We start from the raw sequence: 15,971 nt of genomic DNA, 5'->3' as shown, positions 1-15,971 counted from the left end.
CATTGACTTCACTCTAATGGGATACACAGTCATTTAGTTTTCTCCTGTAATATTCTTTCTTCTATTATAAAATATATTTGCATAGCTCATTGTGTTGCCCTGTGTTTTCTGAATTCCCCATTCATGTTGCTGAAGAAAGAGAATAAAATGTACTCTATTTTCTAACAGAAGGAGGTATAAACTTTTGTGAAGTCTCACAGTTGTCACCACGTCATTTATAAGTACTGTTACAATCCTCTACCTTCCTAAAATTTAAATAAAATTCAAAGAACTGGCTTCAGTTGAAAGGGACGTTATTAGCATATAAATACAACAGAATAATTTCAGAATAGTACACATATCCAGAGTATGACATGGGAAAGAGTTTACTAATAATTATAAAAACCCATGAATTCTATTGAACATACAGTACTATTCTTTATTAGTAAGATGTCAATTGTGTGAGAAACATGTTTTTGTGTTGATGAAAATAAATTATTTTACCATCACTCTGTGCTGTTTGTGTACTTAATTATTACACAGTTAAAATATTGCTTTGCACCAGTCAGAACCGAGCATTTTCCTTTTATATAGTTTCTTCTTTCCCAGGGGTAAATTTTAATGCTCTGAAAGGCCAACAAAGGTCAGGACTTCTTGACTATGTCTCAACAGTGCATTTGTGGTCATCAAAAGAAATAAGCCTTGACCACTGGTAGCTGCTGTAGGGGTTTCTTTTATCCTGCACCTGTGACAATTACCCTGTGTTAGTGAAGCTAACAGGAGTCAGGTTGTAGGTTAAGGGTCAGGGCACTGTCAAGAGGAAGTTATTCTTCAGTCCACTAAATCTGTTATCATTTTCATCTAATGTGACATCCATCTGTCAATCAGGGAATTTAGGCAATTGTCTTATTCTAAGTGCTGCACTTTATGCCTCAAACAGCTCACATTTTACTACTTTTCTTATAATTACATTTTTCTACCTCTGAAAACCCATCTGCAAAATAAACATGGAAAATCTTATTCAATCATTTTGAAGGGCCAGGCTTTTTATACTAAATGCTGTTTCACTTACAAAATTGAGTGATTTCTCTGCAAAGTTTTATATTCATTTAATTTTCATTTGTTATGGCTTTTTAGCTTATAGAAGAAGAGTAAAGCTCCCTTAAGTATCAAAATAAGTTTTTCATATGAATAACGACTGCCAAATGCATACCAGTCAAAAGGGATATGCATTATACACTTTATATATGGTATTTTGTGCACACCATGGAAATTGCGTGACATATAACAAGGCCAAATTTTTGTAATGGACTTCTTTGGAATTGTCAGCTAATATGCCGTTGAATTGACTTAAAATAAACTCAGATTGAGTGCAAGTCCATTTAGAGCACAGTAGCAAAAAAGTCTTAAACTGTTTTAGGACCTGATTCATCAAATCACTTAAGCATGTGTTTTTACTTTAAGCGCGTGAGCAATCCCACTCCTGTTCAACAAAGCACTTAAGCAAGTGCTTATGTGCCCTGGAGTCTTAAGTGTAAAGTTCAGCATGTGCTTACATGCTTTGCTGAATGTGGGTGAGATCACTCACATGTTTAAAATTAAGTATGGGCTTACGTGCTTTTCTGAATCAGGACTTTAAATGCATTGCATAGTGCAAATGACAAAGAGAGCATCCACTTCTACTGAAGTTGCTCAGTTTTGATATTAATTTTGCTAGGTGCCAAATTCTGTCCTCAAGCACTATAGGACCTACATTGATGTAACTCCATTGACTACAAAGTAATTACTCAAGACCTGGACTTGTTTAGCTGCGGGTTTGTCTAGACAGCAAGTTACTGCAAGCTGGGGTTTAAATCTATGGTGCTACAAAGTGCACTACAAAGTAGCCATCTGTGTGGATGTTGCTGCCTAGCACTGTGAGAACTTTTAGTGCATGGCAGTAAGGTCTACAAGTCCAGTTAGCATGCAGCAGATTTACACCCCAACTTGCTGCACGCTAACATGCCATCTAACCATGTTGTACAAAATTAAGCACTCGGGACTTTTTCAAGGGGAAAAGGCAGTATGCCGCATTTATTGACAAAAACTAAAGTAATAACTAACTTAAACCTATACACACACACACACACACACATATACACATACATGCGCCCAAACGCACCAGAAAGCATTCTATAGTTATATATAGCTACCAGTCCTGATCGTGGCTTGAGATCGTAGCTAGGGTCCGTTGCTGGAGTTTGTGGCTCGTGGCAGCTACCTGGCCAGGGAAGCTGGGCACGAGGAGAGCAGGTCTTTGTCGGGCGCGCACCGACGCTCTTCTTTAGATGATGTGTAGAACGCTATTTTTCCCCCAAATCCTTGAAATCTCACCCAGTCTTTTATAGGTTTTTCAGTTTTGCTGTGTCACGTCGCTTCTCTGTAACCGTTGATTGCTGGTACAATAGCAGACGTGACTTTCAGCTTGTTCTTTGATTTCTTTGATTAAGTTTGTTCTTTGTTTTCTGGGGTGGATTCTTCTTTGCTTTTTAGGGATGTGTTCACACTCTTCAGCCTAGGGTGGACGTCACACTTTAACAGGACAAGCTGACAGTTTGGTTCTGACTCACACGCACATACACCCTCCATTCACACCTTGTTCAGATAACTATCTTATTCATCTAAAGGTTTACCTCCATTCATACCTTGTTCAGATAACTCTCTTATTCATCTAAAGGTCTAGAAAAGGTTTGATAGAAAGGGTTTGACACAAGTTGGAGTACATAGGGTCAAAATGGGGTTTTACATTCACAATATGGAGTATGACTGAGAGAAGTTCAAATGTTACAGACAAAATTGTGAGATGGTGATTATACATTCTGGAGACACGATTTCAATAATAACCATATAGAGGTTGACACAAATAAGGGTATGAATTAAAAGCTATGAATTAATCTATAGGGTTACAATTACAATTTTATTCCTACAACCAAGCCCTGAGAATAGATTTTGACCACAGGACTTTTCACTATAAGTAGCTGTAACTTGCAAGTAGTAGCCTTGCAGCCTTGTACAGTACTAGAGGGCCACACACTTTGTGGCTTCTGTAGTTCGAGCGCACCACAAATGGACAAACAAAGAACAGAAATGCCATCCAATTGTGTATAAAGACCTTGTTTTGCTTGGCCAGCTTATTTCTGCTGCCAAAAACATTTTTTTTTTTTTTTGGTAAAGGATGTGCCAGTCAGCTTTAGAATACTACAGTGCTGTATCTGTCCACACAGAGGAGCACACACATCCTTGATACAAGACCATTGACTTCTCTGGAATGACATCCATACCCCTCCACCATTGAAGGCCCAAAGATGTGTGACAGAGACTCAAAAAGAACACAAAATAATTCATGCAAAAAAGATAAAATGCTATGGGATGGATCCCTTCCATGTAAATCATTCTTTTTAGAACCTCTATTGACATCAGAAATAAAGAATCCTGAAACTATTTTCAGTAATAAAAGTGAGGGAACACCAAATTATTGAGTGACATAGGAAACTTTAATGCTAAAATCAGTAATATCGATCAAGATGAGGAACTGTTAAGAGATATGATTATGCCAGAAATGAATCTGGCCTATTGTATCTTAGAAGTAGCCATTTCCAATCATCTCTACCTCCCCCAAATAAAACATGAGATATAAGATTAATCAGACAAAAGGTTCATTGTAAGAAATAATGTGGTATTTAATACTAAAGATAATGAGGTATATACATATATATATGAATTCCACCTGATCCCATGGAATTATTTCCTTACTTTACAAATGCAAACAAATACAAGTTAACTATGTATTTATTAGTTATGCAAGGAGTGAGATATTGAAGTAGGTTGGTGACATCATCATCTCATCTGAAGGCTTGTAGAAGAAAGGAGCCAGAACCTCGTACTGATCCTTCCCTATTCCCCTTCATTCTGTTACATCCTTCCCTCAGCCAATTGTTTTTACACATTCTCCAACCTCTCTGTGCCGCACTTGGGAATTCCATGAAGAAAGGTAGTAGGGTACTGTTTGACTTGTTTGAGGTTCTCTTCCCTATGCCCCCCATTATAGTTTGATCCTGCAAGGTGCTGAGCACAAGCAAAGTAGTGCTTAAATTAAGAATGTGAGAATAACCTCATTAAGTACATGAATAGCCATATTGAATTCAAAGTTAAATAAACTCTTTGGGGCAGGGACAGTCTTTTTTGTTCTGTTTGTACAGTGCCTAGCACAAGGGGTTCCTAATCCTTGGCTAGGGCTCCTAGGCAGTGCCACAATACAAATAGTAAATACAAATAACAAGTGCTGGATCAAGTCAACCTGGTAATGACCGTGCAACATGAACCTGAAATACACGTCCCAGTGGTTTGATGTATAGTGTTGGCACAGGATGAAGGGAAGCAAAATGGAGGGTACATTGATGAGGTTACAAGGCTATCCCTAATATTTAGGGCTGCTTACAGTGGAAACATCTAGTAAACTCTTTTTTTCCCATCCTCTGGAAAAGGCATCTAGAAAATAATGCTACTGCATGTCACTGTGAGATGAAAAGTTGGGAGCACTCTCTCAGTGGTCTTATACTGGCATTGTATTCTATTTGAAAATCATTTTAGCTGATTTTGGTAATAAGATAATCTTAATTACTGTGCAGACTACCCGAGTCCAGACTGGATTTGTTGCTGACTTTGTTAAGTATCTTTGGACAGTAGACCCTATGACTTCTACCACCTCTCAGTATTTGCTATCTCTGAATTAAAATCATAAATCCTTAGAGCTAAATCTCAGCAACAATGATATGCCCTTGTTGTACTGTTAGTGTAAAAGAAGACTTGTTTACTAAAAATATTAGGTCAGATCTCAGCTGGGGTAAATCACGATAGCTACATCTATTTACTTTAGCTCAGGATCTGGACTAGCATGTCTTAAAAGAAAAGTAGTATGAATGCCATTGGTTTTGTTAACATTCAGAATCACCTGTAAACTGATCTGAGTTCAGCTAAGTTTCACAACAAGGAGAAAGGCCAAAAACAACTAGAAATGAGGTGGTGTCAGTTTCAATGTGCAAGTTCTGCTTATTCACAAAAAGAAAACTTGGAATATTTTCAAAACGTAAGCAGATAAATGAGTCCTGTAAAAGAGAAATGTGTGACTTGCCATAACCATGAGAAATACTTTCTCTCCCAACTTTTAAATAGAGAAACCCTCTTTTCTCAACTGAAACAACTGCTTACAACCATTAGGAACAGCATTGGCAATAGGTAAGAATTTGAATAACATTTTCAAAATGACTTACCACATTATAGCAAACACAAAAGATAACAGTTGGTAAACTCAGTGCCATTATGTCATACCATAAAGTTAGACTTATAAACAAAAGCATAGGTAAACAAAGTTTTAAGTGGAAAATATACAGAAACATGGTATTATTTTCTATTTCTTCATTTAAACTACCTACAAATGCACCTATTGCAAAGTCATCTATGCTAAGATGTGTGCAAACTCCACCCGCCCCGCCACAAAAGTGCAAACCATTAACAGCCAATAGAAAAGCTAAATAGCCCAAGTGATAAAATATGTTTAGTATCTGTTCAGTGATTTTTGAGTGATCGTATATTTACTATATATTTTATACGTGTCTACCAATGGATCTGACTTTAGAAAGAATTTTGAGTTTCAGCTTGGATAGGTGAACAGTTTTGAATGCCAGGAAAGTTTTCAAAGGAAAGTTGGCATGAACCGGTATCCATCCTAACTATTTGAACCTCTTGGGTCTGATAATTGCTTGTAGTCAATGTTTAACTGTTATTAAAAAATGTTTTGATTGAAAAAAATAATAAATCCATGATAGGCCTGGCCAACTAAGCAATGGTTTATACATGGATAACTTTGCAATAAACTAACTTTTTTTTTTTTTCATTTGAGAGTTAACCTGAAAAATTATGCAAACTATACAGAACCAAATTCAGGAGAGCACTCAAGCACAGTGTTTAACTTTAAGCATGTGCGCAGGTCTCTATGACTTCAATGGCCCGCCATTAAGTCATGCTAAATGTTTTCCTGAATAGGAATGTTCTCCTGAATTTGGGCCAGAACAAGAACATAAGATCCACATACATGCATTACTTTTATTTAAGACAATATTTTTTAATTGGGGGTGGAGAGAAAATAATTTAAAAATAGATTCAGCTTATCTTTATTGTCAACTCCTTATTGTCTCCTGATAATGGTGTGCTAGAGTGCCAGCGGGGATTGCTGATATCTAATTTATGTACTGATTTATAGCCTATAAATAAAAAAGAAAGTATGTCTCAGAACCATCAAGTTGTGAACATAGTTATTCCGTGGTATGACATACTCCTATTATGTTTCCTCCACCCACCCTCTCTCATTTCCTATCTTTAGTTTGTTATAACCACTTACAGTTGCTTGTCTTATATTTGACTAGGTTGTAAACTCTTCAGGACAGAAACTGTGTCTTCTATAGTGTTTAGCATCAACTGGGGTCTTAATGTTAATTGTATGAAAAAGGGGCATTCGTTGTCAGTATTGCAGTTGCTGGCAGGCTGGAGGCAATGCTCTTTGAGCAGGGTGGAGGGCATCAATGTATATTTTAATGACTATCTTCACAACAAAGAAAGTGAAATAGAATTTTGTTAAAAAAAAAGAAGCTTAAATATTTCAGAAAACTAAAAATTGCAGAAATACTTTCAAATTGCAGAATCCGCAATTTTCCACGAGCCCAGAAGAAAACCATCCAATTAGATGGAAATAGGATGTGCCATCAGCTGCAGGCAGTATTCTTTTCATTAGTTCTACAACAACCATTCACTCTCTGTGTAGTTGTGTAACTGCAGAAAAAACGTATGTACTTTTTTTTTTTTTTTAAGTAAGAGAGAAATGAAAACCTCTCTTTTCAGACTCTGTTCAGGCCGTTAGTACGCAGTAAGTGTCGTTCCCAACATTAGGTACTTTCTTTGTTCAATTTTTAGAGTGAATTTAGTGCTCTGAGATATGCCAGACTGACAGGCCAGGAAAATGAAGTTCTCTATTTTTCTGCACAATAGGTACAGCAGACGTATGCTTTCCCCACTTTGGCTTGCCTGCATGCCACTGCCTTATACCACAGGCACTACCTGTACTGACAAGGATCATTCACGCTTTTGCCGATAAAACTCTCTGCTGAGCCAACCAACGGTAATGACAATCATTGCTAGTCTCAGTGAGGCGTCTAATTATACAAATCCCTCTCCACTAGAACGGGACTGAGAAAAAAATGATTTGTTTCAGATAGGCTTGCTAATGGTTGTCTGACGGCAGAGAAATTGGGGGTCAGATTTTTAAAGGTATTTAGGTGCCTAAAGATGTAGTCAGGCACCTCATAGGATTTTCAAATATGCCTGAGCAAGTAACTCCCACTGAAGTCAAGAGGGAGTAAGTTTACACAGACCCAGCTTGGGCAGATTAGTTTTAGGATCCTCAAATAGCAAGGAGATTGGAGCTGCATGTTTCAGGAGGCAAGGCAAGTCCTACCTAGACAGACAGAAAACTCACAAATCCAGCCTCACTGCAGCATGTGTCTTTATCTTCCCCTCGGTGGCATAGGATTATCATAGCAATTGCTACACCACCCTCTTCTGGCTTCTAGTGCAGAGGGTGTGTAAGGGGGCTTAGCTCTCTGATTATCAGTATGGCCCTTCAGGGGCCGTTGGACTTGGCATAATGTAGAACAACCTGCTAAATGCCAGAAACCACTCAGATGCCAACCAGACCCAGGATAAAAGTGGCTTAAAAGCCCCCTTTGAACACATCTTTCTGGAGATGCATTGAGCACAGCCACAAATCAGTCCATGATCTGGGGCTATCTCTGCAATATAAAAGCTGGATTTTTTTTTTAAATGCAAGTGGAGATTAGTGTTGACATTTTTTAGGGGTCCAAAATAAGATGGGGAGTCCACTGGCTTCACATACCCCAAAGATTGGTTCCATCAGCAGGAGGAAAAATAGTGAAACAGGAGAGAAGGATGGTCCAATAGTTAGGCATCAGCTTAAGATCTTGAAGACCTGCATTCAAGTTCCTGTTCTGCCACAGACTTCCTGTGTGATCTTGGGCTAGTCATTTAGGGTATATCTACACTTTGAGCTGAAGGTTAAATTTCCACCTTGAGGAGCCATACCCACACTAGTTCTGAATGAGTTAGCACACTAAAAATAGAAATGTAGGTGCAGTGGGAGGGGCTAGCTGCTTAAATACGTATCTAGGGTTTTGGAAAGATATGTACTCAAGGCAGCTAGTTACTCATGCTGCCAGGATTACGCTCCTATTTTTAGCATGGTAGCTTGATGAAAGCCATCAGGAGTGTGTCTCCTTGAGCTGGAAATTACAACTCAAAGTTTAGACGTATCCTTAGTCTGTCTGTGCCTCAGTTCCCCATCAGTAAAATGGGGATAATAGCACATCTCTACCCCATAGAGGTGTTGTGAGGATAAATACATTAAAGATTGTGAGACACTCAGATACCATGGTAATGGGGGCCAGATGAGTGCGTTAGCTAGACAGAAGCATAATGATTGATATCTGGACAAAGTAAAGACAAAATCATAACATTACCTTGAAGAGACCTTTTCATGGTTAGCAGGCTCCAGAGGTATGTCACTGGTTCGGGCTAACAGCTTAATATGCCAAACATGTCCTGTAGGGTCTGTTCATAATGTTTGACCCTGCTCCATTCTAAGTATTCTCTCAGAAATACAAAGTCAAGAGCAGGGCTGGTTCTGTGGCAGCCTAAGAAGATAATGACAATACACAGCCTCTCTCCTGGCTACCTTTATGATTATCTCCTAATGATCATTCTCACTCTGACTCTACTAGTGAAGACATTTGGATATAGATGATAGATATATATTAAACATTTATTTCTAGACAGTGTGTTATTTCTCATTATAAAATCAATGCTTCTTGAAAATGTACTTGTGAGTGCATTGGCAGAAATAATTTCCACCTATGCAAAGAAGATGTCACTTAAGAGAAAAGTTCCCATTAAGCCAAAATATCCTGTGTTGCTCCTGTCATTCTTGTTGAGGAGTAAAAGCTGGTGCCGTCTTCAGCCAAGGAAAATGTTTTCTTGACTGTAACACTGAACAACATACAACACAACCTGAATATCTTGTCAGCTGACAAGGGTACTGCCTCCCACACAGTTCTGTCCAGACATTTGATGTGCATTTTTAGTAGCCCATAGCTATATTCATCAGCAATCCTAAGGATGAAATTGTGCAGTACCGTAGGTTTTCCAAGGTGGGGGTAATGAGAAGTGAGATCATGATGAGTTAAATATCCTTCAGGTAGTTTACTAGATATTCAGTGATGGGCATGGAATAAAAACGTGAGTGAAAGAAAAATATTATCTCCTGTTATGCAAATTGGATAAAGTTCAGTTAGATTGTTAAGAACCTTTTATTTCCCTACTTTTTCAGCCACCTGACAGCTGACTAAAGATTTTTGTTATGCTCTGCAGATTTGTATTCTAGCCAGGAACTTTTGCTTTCCAGGGCTCCCTGGACATGGAATCAAAATTTGATTATAAAATGCCTCCCAGAATCAGTTCCCTCCCCTTATAGTCATGCTTCAGGGAAAACTTCCTTGCAGGCCTACTCATCTGCTTGTTTCCTCATGATCATGGATAGTTCTCTGAAAACATCAGCTCAGTGTACACTGGTAGTCAAAAAGGCTAACTGAATGTTAGGAATCATTAGGAAAGGGATAGATGATAAAACAGAAAGTATCTATGTCACTATATATTTCAATGGTTCAACCACACCTTGAATACTGCGTGCAGTTCTGATTGCCTCTTCTCAGAAAAGATATATCAGAATTGGAAAAGGTACTGAGAAGGGCAACAAAAATGATTAGAGGGATGGAACAGCTTCCATATGGGGAGAGATTAAAAGGACTGGGACAGTTCAGTTTAGAAAAGAGACGACTAAGGGGGGATATGATACAATCATGAATGGTATGGAGAAAGTAAGGTTTATTTATCCCTTTACATAACACAGGAACAAGGGGTCTTCCAATGAAATGAATAGGCAGCAGGTTTAAAACTAACATAAGGAAGTATTTTTCTATACAATACAAAGTGAATCTGTGGAACTCATTGCCAGTGGACGTTTTGAAGGCCAAAAGTATAAGTGGGTTCAAAAAAGAATGAGAAGTTCATGAAGGATAGGTCCATTGATATCTATTGGCCAAGATGGTCAGGGATGCAACCCCTTGCTCTGGGTGTCCCTAAACTTCTGACTGCCAGAAGCTGGAAGTGGAAAAAAGGGATTTGATCACTCGATGATTGCCCTGATCTGTTCATTCCCCCTGAAGCATCTGGTACTGGACTCTGTTGGAAGACAGGACACTGGGCTAAGTAGACCATTGGTCTGACCCTGGATGACCATTCTTACGTTCTTCTGATCTGTCACCCAACTGCCAGCCTCACTGCAGCATGTGTCTTTATCTTTATGGTAATATGAGACAGGAAGTGCCTACTAAAGAGACACATTTTTCTCCAGACTACCAGTAAGAAGTCAGAAGATAAATGAAAAGGTTGAATTGCAGAGACTTGTTCCCTGCAGATTGAAGAATGACTTAAAGAGAGAATGAAGGGGAAGTGCAAAGGGAGAAAAAGCAGGAGAGGTAGTAATAATATATTTTATGTCTCATTTGTAAGCCAGCAAATTGTATTGGGGCTCTGGGTGAGCAATGAAGATTGCCACCTACTTAATCAACTTGCAAGTTTTCCTTGGAGGGTCTCCCATTCAAGAGCCTCAAGCGGAATAATAGCTGCACACATAGTGATACATTTAAAACATTTGGGACTAGTTTCTCATTCAATGATGTCCAGTTGAATGTCACAATGTCATCTTCACTTCATGTTTGAAAATAAACAATACTTTCTGCAGCCTGTGTAACATGGTCTGTTGATCTGTTGAATTAAGATTATTGTTCATTAGGAAAGAGACATGCTAATTTGAAGCCTGTCTACTCCTCTCTTTGCAGGAGATGTCCACGGAGCACTTCATAAATTATTGCATAATGTGTAAGTTTTGCTCTGAGTAAGGTATATAGACATCCACATATATTTCCTATTGAATAAAACTCTACTTTATTCATTATTATTATTACAAAGTACATTATTAAAGTATTCAATGTGTGGTTGAACCATGGATATACATAATGACATTAATATTTTCTGTTCATTATATCTTGGTTAAATTCCTGCTAAAAGGAAATCAGTAATATTTCTTGCACAAACGAGTACGCAAATATTTCAGACTTTCACAAAATTTAACTTTAGATATAGTATACAAAATGAGGTACTCTACGGTCTGAAATAAATGGACTATAATTAGTTTAAAATATCTCTTTATTCTTCATTGTCGTTGAGTCTTTACCATGACTGAATCTTTTTTTTTTTTTTTTTTTGAATTTCTGAACCTGCTCTCTATAATCCTATTAGAATTCCACAACTACTGCATTTGTAACCATAACACAGTCGCAGAATCCCAAAAGGTCTATTTTCTTCCATTTAATGTAGTAAAAAAAAGCATCCTGCCTGAATACAAAACATATCTGTTTTGATTATGCAAACTGTTGTGTGTAATTTTGCATCTTCTTTTTATATCATCATGTCCATTGAATCCATTTTAAAGGGAAATCATTTTCTAGACTAAAATGTTATCCTAAGAGCATCTCCATTTTTGCTGACATGATTATGATTAGGAAATTTAGATCACTGCATATGAATACATTAGAAAAGAATTTTTCTGATCTAAACTCCACAAGAGAACTAAAATATACCACAAATAAATAATCAAGCAGCTTTTATGAATTTAAAAGTAAGTCATGTATCACAGAGTTAAATAAAAAAGTGGCCAGTTCTGGTCTCATAAATAGCATTGTTAATTTACAGCAGAGTGAATCCAGCAACAGTGGTTTTTAATTGGATGGTAGAAATGCTAAGGTGACAGGACTGAGAACAGGTAAATCATCCAGGAATAGAAACGCACTGAGACAGAGAGCCAGCTGGTGTAGTGCTGCCTTTGTGTCAATGATCCATGTTGCATTCTGTAATAGGGACTGTTCAGACAGTCTGTTGCACAGCTGTTCTTACTTAGAAACAAACAGCCAGGTCTGTTAGTGGTATCACTCTGCAGGTACTATAATGACAGTAAGGATTTTTAGGAACATGGAGAAAAATCAAGGAGGAATGTAAGTGAGAGTAGTTGTACAAGTGTTAGTAACTTTTTCCTCACTTTCATGTATTCCACTGTTCATATAGATTAAGCTAAATAAATCTAATGTGTTGTTGGTCCTGAAAAACTGGTCTATGGATAAAGACAGCTGAAAGAGAAGGAAGTTGCTGCTATTTTGATATACTACAATATTATTTCATAAGTAGGACAGACTGGTGTCAGACATGATTAGTAAGAATTCATGCAATGCACAACTCAGTGATCTTATTTGTAGAGTTACATTTTCAAAGTCAAATTTTGGTTCCCATTCCAGTGCTGCTCCAGTGGTGCAAAGACACTGGAAAGCTGGTTTAATCATTATTGAGGCTTCACCTGAAGTAAGGAAATCCCCAAATGGCACAAACCATTGCAATGGCTCTACAACACACCCTCTCCTAGTCCCAGATGTAGGAAGTATATTCTCTATGCTCTAGCTATTCACAGCTGCTAGAATGGCTTGGGGCCACGAGGAACCAGGTGTTAGTTAGAGTAGCCTTTTGACTGCTTGAATTTATGTCAGGGACCAGACTGGACCCTGGAAGGCCTCAAAATGCAGGATGATAGTAATATAGTAACCTTCCCCCCACTCCCAATCCCTTAAACTATACCAAGTGCATGTCCAAAGCAACTCAGAATCTTGTCTAAGATCCTGGGTGGATGGGCTGATTCAGAGGGAATTCGAAGTGTAGGGGATAACAAGACATCCCCTATTAAAAGACAATCCTTATTAAAAAAATTATCTCAAAACAATGTTTTAATTAAAACCAGTTTGTTATTTGACAGAAAGGTGGAGGCTTTGAAGAACCAGATCTATTGCATTTATGGTAACGTTTTTGACAGGAACACAAGATTTTAAAAAATTATATCTAATATGGAGGCAGAAATAAGATGACATTTGCTAAGTAGGAGGAATCATCTTGGTGACTTTCTGAAGTGAGAAATTGGGATTTCATCCAAAGCCCATTGGAGTCAATAGGAATCTTTCCACTGATTTCAATGGACTTCGAATCAGGCTGAGAGAGAAAATATTATGAGCTGCAAACCAGAAAAGGGACTTAAGTAGAATGCACTAGAGGGAAATATATTATTTATCTAGATTTAAGCCCAAGTATGCAAAATAGAAGGAAGGAATTGTGAAGAAAATGTTTCTACGTGAACACAAGAAATCAGCATTACTTTTTTCTTGCTCAACTTTGAATGACATACCAAAATGTTTTACATCTTTTGAGACACTACATTGGTAACTGATGAAATCGAAGGAGAGAATTAAACTAAAACTATACACTTTCATGTTACGATATTAACCTATGTGTGGGATGATTTTCTCAGGAAAACTTACGACTTATTTTTATTACTGATATTTATTTTGCATAGAGTCCCCAGTTAGGTCAGGGCCCCATGATTCTGAGCATCATACAAACATATAGTAAATGACAGTCCCTAACTCTAAAGTCCAAATGTCACATCTAAGTTAATATTTTCTTACACATAAATTATCACAACACTTGCTTGGTTAGATTATATTTGAGTAGTTCAGACATTAAATAATATTGAATTTAGTAAACACTAACTGGTGTAAGACATCAAGTTTTCTCCATCCCTCCCTGTACAAAAAATGGTTCTTGTACAGATTAGTGACAGATATGACATTGTTTTATGATGGTAGTTTGATAGGATGATCATATATATAGTGCGCACTTCAACAGTATTTCTGGCTGCCATTCTTAATAATATATGTTTAGCATTTCTGACTGATTAGTGAAATCATTACTGATAAGTGTAATTGTATTGTTTTCTACTCCAAAATTGTATTGTAATCTACTAATGGTAGATACGTGATTTGCACATAATATAAAGTCAGTAAATAAAGGGTTAATGATATGGGCTTGGAGGGAGACCATGTGAATTGATGTGTTTCTATTGGTTACAAGATCCTGGTTAAGATCAAATTAGAGGATAAATATTTTGCAACTAAAGGTCTAGCATGCACCTTGTTTAATTAATCTGAAGGTGGAACAGTGGTAGCTTGAGAACTGACTGGAAATGATTAGAAACTGATACTTTTATCTCCCATTCTTTGGGAGTCTCTTTATTTTGTTTATTAAAAGTTAAGCATTTGTTAAGAAAATTTTGGTGGGTACTTTGAGATTCTTCAATACACATCAGTTATTGTATGTAACATCAAGTAAAAAGAAAGTTAAAAAAATCTATCAAAATAATTATCTAATAAGTAATTTAATGAGTGTATGTATGTAGAAAGTGTAATCTGTGATAATTATCTATAATTATGTTTTCCTTGCAATTTAAAATAACTTGCATTTTTTAGTAGGGAACATGACCCCTTTTTTATTTTTCTCCACCTTCTATGCCATTGACTACCTTTCTGCACTGTGAAAGTTTGCTACTTGAACCATGAGAAAAGTAGAGGTTATAGTAACTGTTGATAATGATTTGAGGTTGTAAACACCAAGCAGGATAGGACACAGCCATAGAACGAAATTGAGCAACAGAAAATTTAGGCTATCAGGGAACATCTTCCTATCACTTAGTCTATTAGACTATTCAACAGTCTCTTCCAGAGAAGTAGAATATCCTTTCTTTCTAATTTTCCTCTTTGGCCTGATGCTCCAGTTTACATCTCTGTTCTATGGTAGAAGGAATGAGGGGAAAGGGATGGAGAACTAGAGCAACATTAGCATCCAAGAATTGTTGAGAAAAAGAGCCTGTGTGGACTTGGGGAGAATTAATGTGGTAGGGAGATGACTGGAAGAGAACAGGAGTATGGGAGAATTCATAAAATAGGGGGAGTTCTGATGTATTGGGAATTGATGAAATGTGAAGGGAACATGGTTGGAGATGTAAGATAGCATTTTATGTACCTGAAGACAGTTGTGCAGTGGGGCACCTAATTTGGAGATTTATGCAATGGTATGCAAAGGAAGGGGAAAATGTTAGGTCTGAAATGAGCCTCTGTGAGCAGGCCTGGCAATGAATAATTTTACATAAATTTGGATAAAACACTCAAGAACATATGCTTTAAATCCTGCATTAGGAGACAGATAGCTTAGCAAAATTTAGAATTGTGTTCCATGGAAAACTCTGACATGTCAACATTGTTTACATCCCAAATTGGGACCAAAAGTTGAAGTTTCAAATTTTTTTGCATAACAAAAATTCCAAACAATTTTGATTTGGAATCGACACAACATTTCGTTTCAACATTTGCAACCAAAACAAAACATTTTTACATTGCCAACATCAAAATGCTTCATTTTAATTTGTTAAAATGATCTGAAAAGCTTCGTTTGGAGTCATTCCGACATTAAACTGAATTTTCCCATTATGGTGCACTCTAATGGGAGCTGTTGTTCAGGAGCCTGATGTTCCAGCTGGAAAACATCTCCCAGGATGCACAACACAGAGCATGATCAGAAGGAAATCCACATTGCATTACAGGAGATGTAAGCCTCCAGGGAGCCTGGCCCAGAGGAGAGAAGGGGCCTGAACTACAATGACCACAAGACCAGGAAGGGCAATGCAAGGATAGAAAAATGCAGTGTAATGTTTTATTGAACTTATTCAAAACTAAATATTTACAGTCAGTACAACAAAATGAACTATTCCAATTCAGGTCAAACTGACCCAGAACAAAAAATTTCATTTTGATTTTCCTAATGAAAAATCATAATTTTGCCAA

The sequence above is a fragment of the Emydura macquarii genome, unplaced genomic scaffold, assembly GCF_026122565.2.
Source record: "Emydura macquarii macquarii isolate MOO-44397 ecotype Brisbane River unplaced genomic scaffold, CSIRO-AGI_Emac_v2 contig_374, whole genome shotgun sequence".
Classification (NCBI taxonomy): domain Eukaryota; kingdom Metazoa; phylum Chordata; order Testudines; family Chelidae; genus Emydura; species Emydura macquarii.
This window is presented reverse-complemented; position numbering follows the sequence as displayed.